Source organism: Heterodontus francisci, chromosome 2 (genome assembly GCF_036365525.1).
Source record: "Heterodontus francisci isolate sHetFra1 chromosome 2, sHetFra1.hap1, whole genome shotgun sequence".
Taxonomy (NCBI): Eukaryota; Metazoa; Chordata; class Chondrichthyes; order Heterodontiformes; family Heterodontidae; genus Heterodontus; species Heterodontus francisci.
This window is the reverse complement of record NC_090372.1, coordinates 159579617-159595183: the sequence shown is the minus strand read 5'-3', so window position 1 is coordinate 159595183 and position 15567 is coordinate 159579617. Positions and strand designations below refer to the sequence as shown.

Genomic DNA, 15567 nt, shown 5'->3' with positions numbered 1-15567 from the left:
GAAGATGGTTTGCAGTACAGAAAAGAAGCAGAGGGTTAGCTTTGCAATCCAGATGATCTTGGAATAGTGAACAATTTAATTTAATTAATAAATTATTAAATAGGTATTAATTAATTGAGTTTGCTGGGAGGATATTAATATTATAGCAAACAATTCCCTCATTTTATTTTGATACCTCCCTTCCATTCAGAACTTGCCTCTGGTAGCTGACTCCAACTTCCTCAAAAACAAAGAGAAGAAGTTTCTCTCTCACTCTGCCAGAACAGTCAACGTTAGATATGACATTTGCAGAAAGCAGACCACAAGACCGAGCAAAGAATTTCCCAAAAATTGCCATGGATCAACTATAGCGAGTATCAAAGGGACTGGGGGAGAAGGAGTTCTCACGTTACAGTGGGAAAGAAGGCAAGACTGTTCACATCTTTTCATTGCTGCCCCTTGTTCTGTGACTAATCATGCAACACCCAATGAAGTAATGAATTAATCACTGAAATATGGATGTCAGAGCATCAGTGTTTGAAGTGAGTGTAGCTGTACTAAGCTAACTTGGGGCTAGGTGGATTTTGTGCTATGTGTCTCACAGGATTTTCTAGTGCTTATGGAATATGGGGTGAATTCCTTGTCTATACTTGGGACTGTTATTTCTGACATTTGTCTGCTGTTTGAACTTCAATCTCATCAGGCTGCACTCAGGACAATATACTGCCTGAAGGGCTGGCATGTTGCTTAAGGACTGGAAAGTATTTACATAAACCTGTATGTAAATTTCAGCACAGACAAGTTAGTGAGCAGACAAACAGATGGTCAGATCAGTGGAGATAAGATTCAGCACTTATATACAACAACAACAGCAGCAACTTATATTTGTATAGGACCTTGAGCATAATAGAACATCCCAATGCATTATAAAACAAAATATGACAGTGAGCCACTTCAGGCGATATGAGGTCAGATGACCAAAAGCTTGGTCAAAGAGGTAGGTTTTAAGGAGTGTCTTAAAGGAGGAAATGAGGTAGTGAGGTGGAGAGGTGTAAGGAAGGTATATCAGAGCTTAGGGCCTAGTAAACTGAACGCATGGCCACCAATTCTTTTTCATTCCTTCACGGGATTTCAGTGTCGCTGGCTAGGCCAGTATTCATTGTTGCCCATTCCTAATTGCCCTTGAGAAGGTGGTTGTGAGCTGCCTTCTTGAACTGCTGCAGTCTATGTGGTGTAGATACACCCACAGTACTTTTAGGAAGGGAGTTCCAGGATTTTGACCCAGCGACAGTGAAGGAACGGCGATATAGTTCCAAATCAGAATGGTGTGTGGCTTGGAGGGGAACCTGCAGGTGGTGGTGTTCCCATGCATTTGCTGCCCTTGTCCTTCTAGATGGTAGAGGTCGCGGGTTTGGAAGGCGCTGTCAAAGGAGCCTTGGTGAGTTGCTGCAGTGTGTCTTGCAGATGGTATACACTGCTGCCATTGTGCATTGGTGGTGAAGGGAGTGAATGTTGAAGGTGGTGAATAGGGTGCCAATCAAGCAGGCTACTTTGTCCTGGTTGGTGTCGACCTTCTTGAGTGTTGTTGGAGCTACATTCATCTAGGCAAGTGTAGAGTATTCCATCACACTCCTAACCTGTGCCTCGTAGATGGTGGACAAGCTTTGGGAATCAGGAGGTGAGTTACTCACTGCAAAATTCCCAGCCTCTGACCTGCTCTTGTAGCCACAGTACTTATATGGCTGGTCCAGTTCAACTTCTGTTCAATGGTAACCCCCAGGATGTTGATAGTGGAGTTTTCAGCGATGGTAATGCCATTTAACCTTAAGGGGAGATGGTTAGATTCTCTCTTGTGGAGACGGTCATTGCCGGGCACTTGTGTGGCACAAATGTAACTTCCCACTTATCAACTCAAGTCTGAATGTTGTTCAGGTCTTGCTGCATATGGACATGGACTGCTTCAGTATCTGAGGAGTTGCGACTGGTGCTGAAAATCATACAATCTTCAACGTACTTCCCCCTTCTGACATGATGGAGGGAAGGTCATTGATGAAGCAGATTAAGATGGTTGGGCCTAGGACACTACCCTGAGGAACTTCTGCAGTGATGTCCTGGGACTGAGATGATTTCCCTCCAACAGGCACAACCATTTTCCTTTGTGCTAGGTATTACTCCAACCGAGAGTGTTCTCCCTGATTCCCAATGAATTCAGTTTTGCTACGACTCCTTGATGCCATACTCAGTCAAATGCTGCCTTGATGTCAAGGGCAGTCACTCTCACTTCACCTCTTGGGTTCAGCTTTTTTGTCCATGTTTGGACCAAGGGTGTAATGAGGTCAGGAATGAGTGGCCCTGGCAGAACCCAAACTGAGCATCAGTGAGCAGGTTATTGCTGAATAAGTGCCAATTGTTAGCACTGTCGACGTCACCTTCCATCACTTTGCTGACAATCAAGAGGAGACTGATGGGACACTAATTGGCCAGATTGGATTTGTCCTGCTTTTTGTGGATAGGACAAACCTGGGCAATTTGTCACATTGCCGGGTAGATGCCAGTGTTGTAGCCGTGCTGGAACAGCTTGACTAGGGGCATAGCTAGTTCTGGAGCACAAGTCTTCAGTACTATTGCCAGAATAGCGCTTACAGTATCCAGTGTCTTCAGCCTTTTCTTGATATCATGTGGAGTGAAGATGGATGCAAATACTTCAGCCTTGTCTTTTGCACTCCCCCATCATTGAGGATAGGGATATTTGTGAAGCCTCCTTCTCCTGTTAGTTGTTTAATTGTCCACCACCATTCACGACTGGATGTGGCAGGACTGATCCATTGGTTATGGGATCCCTGAGCTCTGTCTATCGCATGCTCCCATCATTGTTGGGCATGGATGCACTGCTGGGCTGTAGCTTCACCAGCTTGACATCACATTTTTAAATATGCCTGGTGCCCTCCTGCACTCTTTATTGAACTAGGATTAATCCCCTGGCTTGATGGTAATGGTAGAATGGGGGATATGTGGGGTTATGAGGTTACAGATTGTGGTTGAATACAAATCTGCTGCTGCTGATGGTCCACAGGACCTCCTAGATGCCGAGTTTTGAGTTGCTAGGTCTGTTCGAAATCTATCCCATTTAGCACAGTGCTAAATCCACACAACACGATGGAGACAATGTGAAGATGAGACTTTGTCTCAAAAAGGACTGTGCGGTGGTCACTCCTACCAAGACTGTCATGGACAGCTTCATTGGCGACACGTAGATCGGTGAGGACAGTTTTTTTTTATTCATTCATGGGATGTGGGTGACGCTGGCCAGGCCAGCATTTAGTGCCCATCCCTAATTACCCTTGAGAAGGTGGTGGTGAGCTGCCTTCTTGAACCGCTGCAGTCCTTTTGGGGTAGGTATACCCACAGTGCTGTTAGGAAGGGAGTTCCAGGATTTTGACCCAGCGACAGTGAAGGAACGGCGATATAGTTCCAAGTCAGGATGGTGTGTGACTTGGAGGGGAACTTGCAGGTGGTGGTGTTCCCATGTATTTGTTGCCCTTGTCCTTCTAGTTGGTAGAGGTCGTGGGTTTGGAAGGTGCTGTCTAAGGAGCCTTGGTGCATTGCTGCAGTGCATCTTGTAGTTGGTACACACTGCTGCCACTGTGCGTCGGTGGTAGAGGGAGTGAATGTTTGTCGATGGGGTGCCAATCAAGCGAGCTGCTTTGTCTTGGATGGTGTTGAGCTTCTTGAGTGTTGTTGGAGCTGCACCCATCCAGGCAAGTGGAGAGTATTCCATCACACTCCTGACTTGTGCCTTGTAGATGGTGGACAGGCTTTGGGGAGTCAGGAGGTGAGTTACCCGCCTCAGGATTCCTAGCCTCTGACCTGCTCTTGTAGCCACAGTATTTATAAGACTACTCCAGTTCAGTTTCTGGTCAATGGTAGCCCCTAGGATGTTGATAGTGGGGGATTCAGCGATGGTAATGCTGTTGAATGTCAAAGGGAGATGGTTAGATTATCTCTTGTTGGAGATGGTCATTGCCTGGTACTTGTGTGGCGCGAATGTTTCCTGCCACTTATCAGCCCAAGCCTGGATATTGTCCAGGTCTTGCTGCATTGCTACACGGACTGCTTCAGTATCTGAGAAGTCACGAATGGTGCTGAACATTGTGCAATCATCACCGAACATCCCCACTTTTGACCTTATGATTGAAGGAAGGTCATTGATGAAGCAGCTGAAGATGATTGGGCCTAGGACACCACCCTGAGGAACTCCTGCAGTGATGTCCTGGAGCTCAGATGATTGACCTCCAACAACCATCTTCCTTTGCGCTAGGTATGTCTCCAGCCAGCGGAGGGTTTTCCCCCTGATTCCCATTGACCTCAGTTTTGCTAGGGCTCCTTGATTCCATACTCGGTCAAATGCTGCCTGATGTCAAGGGCAGTCACTCTCACGTCACCTCTTGAGTTCAACCCTTTTGTCCATGTTTGGACCAAGGCTGTAATGAATCAGGAGCTGAGTGGCCCTGGCGGAACCCAAACTGAGCGTCACTGAGCAGGTTATTGCTAAGCAAGTGCCGCTTGATGGCACTCTTGATGACACCTTCCATCACTTTACTGATGATTGAGAGTAGCCTGATGGGGCGGTAATTGGCCGGGTTGGACTTGTCCTGCTTTTTGTGTACAGGATATACCTGGGCAATTTTCTACATTGCAGGGTAGATACCAGTGTTGTCGCTGTACTGGAACAGCTTGGCTAGGGGTGCGGCAAGTTCTGTAGCACAGGTCTTCAGTACTACTGTTGGAATATTGTCCGGGCCCATAGCTTTTGCAGTATCCAGTGCCTTCAGTCGTTCCTTGATATCACGCGGAGTGAATCGAATTGGCTGAAGACTGGCATGTGTGATGCTGGGGACTTCAGGAAGAGGCCGAGATGGATCATCAACTCGGCACTTCTGGCTGAAGATTGTTGCAAATGCTTCAGCTTTATCTTTCGCACTGATGTGCTGTGCTGCCCCATCATTGAGGATGGGGATATTTGTGGAGCCACCTCCTCCAGTTAATTGTTTAATTGTCCACCACCATTCACGGCTGGATCTGGCAGGAATGCAGAACTTAGATCTGAACCGTTGGTTATGGGATCGTTTAGCTCTGTCTATCGCATGCTGCTTACGCAGTTTGGCACGCAGATCGTCCTGTGTTGTAGCTTCACCAGGTTGACATCTCATTTTGAGGTATGCCTGGTGCTGCTCCTGGCATGCCCTCCTGCACTCTTCATTGAACCAGGGTTGGTCTCCTGGCTTGATGGCAATGGTAGAGTGGGGGATATGCAGGGCCATGAGGTTACAGATTGTGGTTGAGTACAATTTTGCTGCTGCTGATGGCCCACAGTGCCTCATGGATGCCCAGTTTTGCATTGCTAGAACTAGATCTGTTCGAAATCTATCCCATTTAGCACGGTGATAGTGCCACACAACAAGATGGATGGTATCCTCAATGTGAAGGCGGGACTTTGTCTCCACAAATACTGTGGGGTGATCATTCCTACCAATAGTCATGGACAGAAGCATCTGCAGCAGGCAGATTGGTGAGGACAAGGTCAAGTATGTTTTTTCCTCGTGTTGGTTCCCCCACCACCTGCCGCAGACCCAGTCTAGCAGCTATGTCCTTTAGGACTCGGCCAGCTCGGTCAATAGTGGTGCTAGCGAGCCACTCTTGGTGATGGACATTGAAGTCCCCCACCCAGAGTACATCTTGTGCCCTTGCCACCCTCAGTGCTTCCTCCAAGTGGTGTTCAACATGGTGGAGTACTGAGTCATCAGCTGAGGGAGGGCGGTAGGTGGTAATCAGTAGGAGGTTACCTTGCCCATGTTTGACCTGATGCCATGAGACTTCATGGGGTCCGGAGTTGATGTTGAGGACTCCCAGAGCAACTCCCTCCCTACTGTATACCACTGTGCCACCACCTCTGGTGGGTCTGTCCTGCCTTTGGGACAGGACATACCCAGGGATGGTGATGTCAGTGTCTGGGACATTGTCTGTAAGGTATGATTCCATGAGTATGACTATGTCAGGCTGTTGCTTGACTAGTCTGTGGGACAGCTCTCCCAACTTTGGCACAAGCCCCCAGATGTTAGTAAGGAGGACTTTGCAGGGTCGACAGGGCTGGGTCTGCCGTTGTCGTTTCCGGTGCCTAGATCGATGCCGGGTAGTCCGTCCTGTTTCATTCCTTTTTATTGACTTCGTATTGATGTTTTCCCTCTTGTTGGCTCCCTCACCACCTGCTGCAGACCCAGTCTAGCAGCTATGTCCTTTAGGACTCGGCCAGCTCAGTCAGTAGTGGTGCTACTGAGCCACTCTTGGCTTTAGACACTGAAGTGCCCCACCCAGAGTACATTCTGTGCCCTTGCCACCCTCAGTGCTTCCTCCAAGTGCTGTTCAACATGGAGGAGTACTGACTCATCAGTTAAGGCGGGGGGGCGGGTGAGGGGAGGTGGTGCGGTTGGGTGGTGGTAGGTGGTAATCAGCAAGAGATTTCCGTGGTGGAGCCATTAAAATCAGGAATGTTCAAGAATCCAGAATTAGAGAAGTCGAGAAGGTGGTGGGGCTGAAGGAGATAACAGAGATAGGGAGGGACGACGCCATGGAGTGATTTAAAAACAAGGATGAGAATTTTAAAATCATGATGTTGCTTGACCGTGAGCCAGTGTCAGTCAGTAGCACGGGGGTGATAGGTGAATGGGATTTGGTGTGAGTTCAGACACGGGCAGCAGAGTTTTGGATGAGCTCGAGTTTACGGAGGGTAGAATGTGGGAGACCAGCCAGGAGTGCATTGGAATAGTCAAGTCTAGAGGTAATAAAGGAATAAATGAGGGTTTCAGCAGCAGATGAGCTGAGGCAGGGCAAATGCGGGAAATGTTACGGAGGTGGGAATAGGCGGTCTTAGTGATGGCACAAATATATCGTTGGAAGCTGATGTTGGAGTCAATATGACACCACGATTGCAAACAGACTGGTTTAGTCTCAAACTGTATATAATTATAATAAAACATACATTATTTTTTAAGTGTTGCAACTACATACTGTTTTTCTGTTGTAGACTCAAATAGAGCCTGCACCATTACACCGTGAAAGTTATCCTTGCACTTTCTTATTGTACTGCAAACATCTAATAAAATAAACAAAATGTAGTTGATATAGCTATGATCAAATTCAGTTCTTGTCTAATTGACAACCTCTTTATTGTAGGCATTGGGAAAATTGCTAACTTTTGCTGAGTATTATCATTTAATGAGCAACTTCCAGAATGATTAACTGGGCTGCTTCTAATCAAGTTTGGTCATTCCTGGGAGCTATTTTACGACGAGGTTATACAGTAGATGAAAAGTTTACAGCATTATTAGTCATTAGCTAGAGAGTGGAAAGATTCTCTTTTATCAGTTCGAACATCCAATTTGGCCACTTGCAAATTACATTCAGCAGGCAAAAGTGACCATTGGGTATAAATTAGCTTATATTCAATCTGTGCTATGGTATAGGATTTCTCTTTTTTTTTAAATTCCAGCATTTTGTTTGTTAAGGGCTGCTCAGAATAGTACGCGTCTACTATCAAAAGCATCTCCTCATGTCAGGTGAATTATAAACAGAAGAGAAAACAAATCAACTGGCTGATGGGAAGGGAAGTTCTTTCACCAAGCTGGCAAACTATATATGAGTTATTTCATTGTAATTGGACTCATTACAAAACATAATATTTAGCTTGTCTTATTGAGATGCTATAAATAGCATTTAAATATTTTCTTAGACCTGGGGTATGACTGTAACTATATACAATTATTACATAAATAGCTTGAAAATGCAGTAGAGATCTATGATTTTTAAATACTAGAATTTCATTTGAGAACCACAGAGTAAATAAACATTACAGGGGAAAATATTGGAAACCTATAATCTCTTTGGGTGACTTACAATTTCAACTAGAGGCATTGCAGCTGCACAAACCTTTAGACATCTGCTTCAGTTTACAAGCACTGCAGAGCACACAGCATTTTAACTTCAAGGAAGCTAACTTTGTGTCTACGATGCGCAGCATACAGATTCCAGTGATTCATCACTGTAAACAGTAAACAAAGCTTTGGGATGTTCAACAAATATATGGTTATTGTAGGCATTTTTATATAAAAATAATCTTTAGAAAGTCTAATATTTCAGATAATATTCACTGAAAAAATATATGCTGGTTTTTCCTTGTCTTGCAAAAGACTGTATCTCATGCCAATCTTGACACTTCCCATGGTCAAACCAGCAAAAAATGTACTTAAATATCATGGTTCAAAACAACAAAAGGGTCATATTCGAACACAAGTAAAAGGAGTGCATGAAAAGCTGGAACTCTTGGATGAGTAAGAAATTAAAGTTAAAATGAAGCTCAAAAGAGAGATATGACATAACTTACAGAATCATAGCATGGTTACAGCACAGAAGGAGGCCATTCGGCTTGTCTTGTCTGTGCCGTCTCTCTGCAAGAGCAACTCAGCTAGCCCCATTCCCCCACCCTTTCCCCATAGCCCTGCAAATTTTATCTCTTCAGATCCAATCCCCTTTTGAAAGTCATGGTTGAATCTGCCTCCAGCACACTCTCAGGCAGTGCATTCCAAAGCTTAACCACGCACTGCGTAAAAATGTTTCTTTTCATGTCACCATTGGTTTTTTTGCCAGTCAACTTAAATCTGTGTTCTCTGGTTCTCCACCATTTGCCACTGGGAACAGTTTCTCTCTACCTATTCTGTCCAGACCTTTCCCACCTCACTGCAGCCTGCTGGTCTGGCCCTAGCGATCCCACCCACCTACCTTGGATCTGGGCTCCAGTGCCAGGCCTGGGTCCAAGGCCTCTTTCAATACCAGTCGTGGCCACAGCTCCCAGTGGCACTGTCGATACTGCTGAATTGCTGGCCTGGGATTGGCTGGAAGCTGTTGGAGGCGGGATCGCCGTCTTTAAAGAGTCAGTGATCCTGACACCGGGCCAATTGCTTCAGAGTGATGGGGGTATGCTTGGGGGGGGGGGGAGTGCTGGAGCTCCAGCTTGCCAAAGTGGGATTCCCACAGCCTTTTTGGCATGGTGCCGGGTGCCCCATCGTGGGCACAAAATTCAACCCATTGTGATGTCAGTGCGTATGCAATGCTGAGTTGACTCTAGCAGTGCCATATTCAACCTCAATGCTCCAGCTAATGCCCTCTCCTATCCTTGCACAGCTGAACATGCATTCAACAGCAGAAAGGACCACCTCCCCCACCCCCAGCAACTCCCCCCCCCACCAGTGCTATTTAAAGGGATCATCAACCACTTTCAGGTTAGTTGTTGATTGAATTTTACTGGTTATTGCTGAGTTCGTAGAAGTGTTTGGAGGTTTGTACTCCTACCTAAAATTGGTGAAATCTACAGGGAATGCTATTGCATGTGGTGAAGGCCTTGGTTCTCAAGAGTTCAGCTCATACCATTTGCCTCCAGTCATGGGTTCTGTAGTTTTTATCCCCTTTGACCTGCAGCACGACAGGGAGAATGAGCAGAGTTTCTACAGAGGGGGACAAGCTGCTCGAAGTGGAAGGAGGAGGAGGAGGGGAGAAGGTCTCATCAGGAGGCCATATTCATCCAGGCCCTTCAGGGAGCCTACCTCAACCTCTGCTATGAACAGTGTGTGTGATGTCTCTGTTTCATGACTGAGGTGCTCACTGCCACTTATTGCAGGTAGACCTGCAGCCTCCGAGCAGGGTGAGCCATGAACATTTCATGTTGAGTTCCTTCTAGGCTTGGACAGCCGACATCTCCAACATCTTGCAGTTCATTGTCCACTGTTGTATAAGAGAGGTCACTGACCTTCATGAGAGGGATATACATTTCATTCTCTCTTCCAGAGAGAAGCAGGTGCAACGTACACATGGTTTCACCAGGATAATAGGCTTCCCCATGCTGCAAGTGCTACTGATTGCATAGATGTCGCTTTGTGGGCACTGCATGTAAGTTCAGTGATGTATTGTAATCACAAAGGCTTCCATTCCCTCAATGTCCAGTTGGTATGGCAACCATACTCAATGCAGTTCAATGCCCAGTATCCTGGCAGCAGTCATGATGCTTTTATTCTGTGCCAGTCTGCTGTACCATCCGCATTTGAGTCTCCATAAGAGATCAGAGGGTGGCTATTGGGTGACAAGGGCTATTGGCTGACTGCATGGCTCATGACTTCAGTGTGCAACCTATGTACACGTGGGCAGCATGCATATAATGAGAGGCATACTGTCACACAAAATGTCATTGAGTAGGCCATTGGGGTGCTTAAGTAATGTTTCTGCTGCTCAGACCGCTCTAGAGGAGCCCTGAAGTACCCTTTAGAGCACATGTCAGGATTCGTTATGGTTTGCTGCATCCTGCACAATCCTGCCATCGTGAGAGCACAGCCCTGGTCACCAGGTGTACATGAGCAAATGAGAAGGAGGAGGAAGAGGAGGAGAAGGAAGGAACAAGGCAACCAACACATCCGCTCTCCGTGATCGACTCATCCGACTTTGTTACCAGTAAATGCAAACCCAATTCCCATTCAACAATCGTCCTTTACCTTCCCTTCCCTTTGTTACTGACCATAACAGTGTCCTCTTGGCCACAATGCTGAAAAAACCCACCATAAAACAATCACTCCAAACCATCTTTAGCAATCAAACCATTCAATATTCCATACAAAATTCAACTAATCATCCTTGTGCATTTCCTTAGTGCCTGTCTTCCATGAGCTTTTGCCTGTCCTTGTGCTCCTACACAGTGCTACTCCAGTGGCTGCAGTATGGATGACGGAAGGCTACTGACTTTCAGTGGGGGGAGACTGTAAATGTCCTTGCAGGACGATCTCATGCAGCTTTGGCCTAGAAGGCCCAGTTTTGGATTGCACTACCTTGGCATGGGTAGCAGCAGTCTGGGGAGGCTGGCTGATAGATAACAACAAGGGCACAGCTGCAGTAACAGTGATGGGAGGATGAATGCAGTCATCCTGAGAAAAGACAACAGGTTTGTGTGTCACAGTGCCATTGCTACTCCGTCAGGGTGGTGTCTCATCAATCCTAGCTCTGTGTTGATGGACAGATTGCTGAACTGCTGTGAGACCTTGCAAGTCCCTTTGAGCACTGGAATCTACAGCTGTAATGACAACAGGTTGAGCTTGCATGGCAACAAGATGAACTCGCATGGTAATAAGCTGAGATTGCATGATTTTGGTCTGAGCTTCCATTGCAGCACTCAGACATTGGGTAGCTTCTACTTGTGCTGCAATGGAAGCTGAGTCATCAACCATCAGACCCTGCATCATGGTTGAGTCCTCAAGTGTGCTAATGGAGTTGGCTACCACTTCCATGTTGGAAAGAATGATCTCCAAGCTCTGCTCAAAGGTGTGTGCAAGGTTGGTGCTCTATGCTCCTGAAAAGTGAATGCAGGCTTTCTTGGTGCCAATGCCCCAAGCATTTCTATGTATATATCCATCAGCCTTTTCCTGGACGCTGCCGCATTGCCATCTTCATCTGAGTTCTCTTTTAGAACTCGTGTATGCCCTCATCCTCTGGTGAGCTGAAGCCTGCACGACACTTTCCCCCTGTCCTGGCTGCAGGCCACTTGTTTTTTTATTTGTTTCATAGGGTGTGGACGTCGCTGGCTAGGCCTGCAATTATTGCCCATCCTTAATTGCCCTTGAGAAGTTGGTTGTGAGCTGCCTTCTTGAACTGCTGCAGTCCTTGGGGTGTAGGTACACCCACGGTGCTTTTAGGAAGGGAGTTCCAGAATTTTGACCCAGCAACAGTGAAGAAACGGCGATATAGTTCCAAGTCAGGATGGTGTGTGGCTTGGAGGGAAACTTGCAGGTGGTGGTGTTCCCATGCATCTGCTGCCCTTGGGCCTTCTAGTTGGGAGAGGATGCAGGTTTGGAAGGTGCTGTTAAAGGAGCCTTGATGAGTGGCTGCAGTGCGTTGTAGATGGTACACACTGCTGCCACAGTGCGTCGATGGTGAGGGAGTGAATGTTAAGGGTATGGATGGGGTGTCAATCAAGTGGGCTGCTTTGTCCTGGATGGTGTCGAGCTTCTTGAGTATTGTTGGAGCTGCACCCATCCAGGCAAGTGGAGAGTATTCCATCACACTGACTTGTGCCTTGTAGATGGTGGACAGACTTTAAGATGGAGCAAAGCCATTGATGAAGCAGCTGAAGATGGTTGGGCCTAGGACACTACCCTGAGGAACTCCTGCAGTGTTGTCCTGGGACTGAGATGATTGGCCTCCAACAACCACAACCATCTTCCTTTGTGCTAGGTATGACTCCAACCAGCAGAGAGTTTCCCCCCCACCCCCGATTCCCATTGACACCAGTTTGGCTAGGGCTCATTGATGCCATACTCAGTCAAATGCTGCCTTGATGTCAAGGGCAGTCACTCTCACCTCACCTCTTGAGTTCAGCTCTTTTGTCCATGTTTGGACCAAGGGTGTAATGAGGTCAGGAGTGGCCCTGGCAGAACCCAAACTGAGTGTCAATGAACAGGTTATTGCTAAACAAGTGCCGCTTGATAGCACTGTCACTGACCCCCTCCATCACTTTGCTGATGGTTGGGAGTGGACTGATAGGGTGGTAATTAGCTGCGTTGGATTTGTCCTGCTTTTTGTGCACAGAACATACCTGGGCAATTTTCCACATTGTTGGATAGATGCCAGTGTTGTAGCTGTACTGGATCAGCTTTGCTAGGGGCACGGCTAGTTCTTGAGCATAAGTCTTCAGTATATTGCCAGAATGTTGTCAGGGCCCATATCCTTTGCAGTATCCAGTGCCTTCAGCCTTTTCTTGATATCACGTGGAGTGAATCGGATTGGCTGAAGATTGGCATCTGTGATGCTGGGGACCTCAGGAGGAGGCTGAGATGGATCATCCACTTGGCACTTCTGACTGAAGATGGATGCAAATGGTTCAGCCTTGTCTTTTGCACTGATGTGCTGGGCTCCCCCATCATTGAGGATGGGAATGTTTGTGGTGCCTCCTCCTCTTGTTAGTTGTTTAATTGTCCACCACCATTCACAATTAGATGTGACAGGACTGCAGAGTTAGATCTGATCCGTTGGTTGTGGGATCGCTTAGCTCTGTCTATCGCATGCTACATCTGCTGTTTGGCTTGCAAGCAGTCTGTGTTCTAGCTTCACCAGGCTGACACCTCATTTTTAGGTATGCCTGGTGCTGCTCCTGCCATGCCCTCCTGCACTCTTCATTGAACCAGGTTTGGTCAATTGGCTTGATGGTAATGGTAGAGTGGGGGATATGCCGGGCCATGAGGTTACAGATTGTTGTTGAATACAATTCTGCTGCTGCTGATGGTCCACAGAGCCGCATGGATGTCCAGTTTTGAGTTGCTAGACCTGTTCGAAACCTATCCCATTTAGTATGGTGGTAGTGCCACACAACACATGGTGGGTACCCTTAATGTGAAGACGAGACTTTGTCTCCACATGGATTGTTCAGTGGTCATTCCTACCAATACTGTCATGGACAGATGCATCTGCAACAGGTAGAGTGGTGAGGACGAGGTCAAGTAGGTTTTTCCCTCTTGTTGGTTCCCTCACCACCTGCCGCAGACCCAGTCTAGCAGCTCCGTCCTTTAGGACTCGGCCAGCTCGGTCAGTAGTAGTGCTACTGAGCCACTCTTGGTGATGGACATTGAAGTCCCCCACCCAGAGTACATTTTGTGCCCTTGCCACCCTCAGTGCTTCTTCTAATTGGTGTTCAACATGGAGAAGCATTGATTCATCAGCCTCTACTTTCTATTTTACAGCCAGCTTGTTGTCCATTCTGCTACTTGCCTCCTGACTCCACATGCTCTGACCTTAGTCATAAGTCTACTTATTGAAGGCTTTTTGGAAGTCCAAATGTATTCCCTACTGCATTACTCCTATCTACTCTGTCCGTTACTTTTTCAAAGGTTGGTCAATCAAGACCTTCCCTTCTGGGACCTGTGCTGACTACTCCTTATTATATTTTCAGTTTCTAGATGTTTTTCTATTACACCTTTGAGTAAGGGTTCCATTATCTTTCCTATCACTGATGTCAAGCTAATTGGTCTATAGTTCCCTGGACTTGTTCTACCTCCCTTTTATATGTAGAAATCATGTTAGTGGTCCATCAGTCCTCTGGCACAATCCCCTTTTCTAATCATTTTATATTTTTATATGTAATAGTACCTTTGCTATCTCCTCCCTAATTTCTTTTAATACACGTGGATGTAATTCATCTTGACCAGGGGCTTTATTGTCTCTTTGTTTGATTAGCTTATCAATTATCTTTGCCCTTTCCATCTTAAATGCCTTTATATCTTTTTTGATGGTTTATCCCAGTGTCATGTCCACCATATTAGTCTCCCTGGTAAATATCGAAGAGTAGTAATTATTTATTATTTGTCATTTTGCTGTTATTACCTGTGAGTTTATCACATGTAACCCTTAGTGGCCTTATCCTTATCATGATTTTTCTTTTGTTATTTAGGTGTTTATAGAATACTTTATTATTTCTTTTTTGTTCATTTGTTTTTGTTTTTTTGAACATTTGTTCCTGATGGGGGACTTTAATGCCAGGGTTGGGGCCGACTCATGGCCCTCCTGCCTTGGGTGCTATGGCATTAGAAGGATGAATGAGGATGGACAGAGACTGCTGGAGTTGTGTACCTATCACAACCTCTGCATCACCAACTTTTTCTTTCATACTAAACCCTGTCACCATGTTTCATGGAGACACCCAAGATCACGTCATTGGCACCAGCTGGACCTCATCATCACAAGGCGAGCCTCCATAAACAGTGTCCAAATCACACACAGCTTCCACAGTGCGGACTGCGACACTGACCATTCCCTGGTGAGCAGCAAAGTTAGACTCAAACCAAAGAAGCTACATCACTCCAAGCAGAAGGGCCACCCGCATATCAATACTAACAGAATTTCTTATCCACAACTGTTACATAAGTTTCTAAATTCACTTGAAAAAGCCATTCAAAACACTCCTGCAGGGGATGCAGAGACGAAGTGGGCCCACATCGGAGATGCCATCTATGACTCAGCAATGACCACCTGAGGCAAATGTGAGAAGCAGAATGCAGACTGGTTTCAATCTCACTTTGAAAAGTCAGAACCTGTCATAGCCGCTAAGCGCATTGCACTGTTGAACTACAAGAAAGCTCCCAGCGAGTTAACATCCATAGCACTTAAAGTAGCCAGAGACGCTGCACAAACAACAGCCAGATGCTGTGCAAATAACTACTGGCAACACTTATGCAGTCGTATTCAGCTGGCCTCCGACACCGGAAACATTATGGCATTAAGAGAGCTTTTGGGACAACCATCAAGAAGATTGCCCCCCTCAAGTCTAAATCAGGGGATACGATCACTGACCAACGCAAGCAAATGGCCCATTGGGTGGAGCACTACCTAGAACTGTACTCCAGGGAAAATGTTGTCACTGATACTGCCCTCAATGCAGGCCAGTCTCTGCCAGTCATGGATGAGCTGGACAAACAGCCAACAAAATTGGAACTCAGTGATGCCATTGAT

General features: G+C 46.4%; 1 long non-coding RNA gene across 1 annotated transcript in view; it reads left to right on the top strand.

Moving 5' to 3' along the window:
* Window positions 1-270: 270 nt before the first annotated feature.
* LOC137347826 (uncharacterized) overlaps window positions 271-15567 on the top strand; it is a 69751-nt gene continuing 54454 nt past the window's right edge. The window contains exon 1 of the long non-coding RNA XR_010969024.1: window positions 271-405. This is a non-coding gene — a long non-coding RNA (uncharacterized lncRNA). The remainder of the gene's footprint in view (window positions 406-15567) is intronic.